The sequence below is a fragment of the Bombus pyrosoma genome, unplaced genomic scaffold (assembly GCF_014825855.1).
Source record: "Bombus pyrosoma isolate SC7728 unplaced genomic scaffold, ASM1482585v1 HiC_scaffold_4719, whole genome shotgun sequence".
Lineage (NCBI taxonomy): Eukaryota > Metazoa > Arthropoda > Insecta > Hymenoptera > Apidae > Bombus > Bombus pyrosoma.
The window spans coordinates 1,202,266-1,205,362 of record NW_025219978.1 but is presented as its reverse complement, the minus strand read 5'-3'; positions in this window follow the sequence as shown (position 1 = coordinate 1,205,362).

Below are 3,097 nucleotides of genomic sequence, written 5' to 3'. Positions count from 1 at the left end.
ATGTAGCATTACGTTATAACATATAGCGATATGCAGTATTACGATATAACGTATAACGTTATGTAGCATTACGTTATAACGTATTACGTTATTTCGAATATGTTATAACGTATGACGTTATGCAGTATTACGATATAACATATAACGTTATTTAACATTACGTTGTATCGTATAACGTTATGTAGCATTACGTTATAACGTATAACGCTATGTAGATATATGTTATAACGTATAACATTATGTAGCATTACGTTATAACGTATAACGTTATGTAGCATTACGTTATAACCTATAACGTTATATAGCAATACGTTATAACGTATAACGTTATATGGTATTAGGATGTAACGTATAACGTTATGTAGCATTACGTTATAACATATAGCGATATGCAGCATTACGATATAACGTATAACGTTATGTAGCATTACGTTATAACGTATTACGTTATGTCGAATATGTTATAACGTATAGCGTTATGCAGTATTACGATATAACATATAACGTTATTTAACATTACGTTGTATCGTATAACGTTATGTAGCATTACGTTATAACGTATAACGTTATATAGTATTACGTTAAAACGTATAACGTTATATGGTCTTAAGATGTAACGTATAACGTTATGTAGCATTACGTTATAACGTATAACGTTATATAGCAATACGTTATAACGTATAACGTTATATGGTATTAGGATGTAACGTATAACGTTATGTAGCATTACGTTATAACATTTAGCGATATGCAGTATTACGATATAACGTTTAACGTTATGTAGCATTACGTTATAACGTATTACGTTATTTCGAATATGTTATAACGTATGACGTTATGCAGTATTACGATATAACATATAACGTTATTTAACATTACGTTGTATCGTATAACGTTATGTAGCATTACGTTATAACACATAACGTTATATAGTATTACGTTATAACGTATAACGTTATATGGTATTAGGATGTAACGTATAACGTTATGTAGCATTACGTTATAACGTATAACGTTATATAGTATTACGTTATAACGTATAACGTTATATGGTATTAGGATGTAACGTATAACGTTATGTAGCATTACGTTATAACATATAGCGATATGTAGTATTACGATATATCGTATAACGTTATGTAGTATTACGTTATAACGTATAACGTTATGTCATATTACCATATAACGTATAACGTCATGTAGTATTACGTTATAGCGTATAACGTTATGTAGCAATACGTTATAACGCATAACGTTATGTAGCATTACGTTATAACGTATAACGTTATATGGTATTAGGATGTAACGTATAACGTTATGTAGCATTACGTTATAACATATAGCGATATGTAGTATTACGATATAACGAATAACGTTATGTAGCATTACGTTATAACGTATAACGTTATATAGTATTACGTTATAACGTATGACGTTATATGGCATTAGGATGTAACGTATAACGTTATGTAGCATTACGTTATAACGTATAAAGCTATGTAGATATATGTTATAACGTATCACATTATGTAGCATTACGTTATAACGTATAACGTTATGTAGCATTACGTTATAACATATAGCGATATGCAGTATTACGTTATAACGTATAACGTTATATGGTATTAGGATGTAACGTATAACGTTATATGGTATTAGGATGTAACGTATAACGTTATGTAGCATTACGTTATAACATATAGCGATATGTAGCATTACGATATAACGTATAACGTTATGTAGCATTACGTTATAACGTATAGCGATACGTAGTATTACGTTATAACGTATAACGCTACGTAGATATATGTTATAACGTATAACGTTATGTCATATTACGATATAACGTATAACGTCATGTAGTATTACGTTACAGCGTATAAGGTCATATAGCATTACGTTATAACGTACAACGTTATGTACTATTACGTTATAACGTATAACGTTTTGTCATATTGCGATATAACGTATAAGGTCATGTAGTATTACGTTATAGCTTATGACGTTATGTAGCATTACGTTATAACGTATAACGTTATGTAGACATATGTTATAACGTATAACGTTATATAGAATTACGTTATAACGTATAACGTTATATGGTATTAGGATGTAACGTATAACGTTATGTAGCATTACGTTATAACGTATAGCTATATGTAGTATTACGATATAACGTATAACGTTATGTAGCATTACGTTATAACGTATAACGTTATATAGTATTACGTTATAACGTATATCGTTATGTGGTATTAGGATGTAACGTACAACGTTATGTAGCTTTACGTTATAACGTATGACGTTATGTAGATATATGTTATAACGTATAACGTTATATAGTGTTACGATATAACGTATAACGGTATGTAGTATTACGTTATAACATATAACGATATGTAGTATTACGATATAACGTATTACGTTATGTCGAATATGTTATAACGTATGGCGTTATGCAGTATTACGATATAACAAATTACGTTATTTAACATTACGTTGTATCGTATAACGTTATGTAGCATTACGTTATAACGTATAACGTTACATAGTATTACGTTATATGGTCTTAAGATGTAACGTATAACGTTATGTAGCATTACGTTATAACGTATAACGTTATATAGTATTACGTTATAACGTATAACGTTATATAGTATTACGTTATAACGTATAACGTTATATGGTATTAGGATGTAACGTATAACGTTATATGGTATTAGGATGTAACGTATAACGTTATGTAGCATTACGTTATAACATATAGCGATATATAGTATTACGATATAACGTATAACGTTATGTAGCATTACGTTATAACGTATAGCGTTACGTAGTATTACGTTATAACGTATAACGCTACGTAGATGTATGTTATAACGTCTAACGTTATGTAGCATTACGTTATAACGTATAACGTTATGTACTATTACGTTATAACGTATAACGTTTTGTCATATTGCGATATAACGTATAAGGTCATGTAGCATTACGTTATAACGTACAACGTTATGTACTATTACGTTATAACGTATAACGTTTTGTCATATTGCGATATAACGTATAAGGTCATGTAGTATTACGTTATAGCGTATAA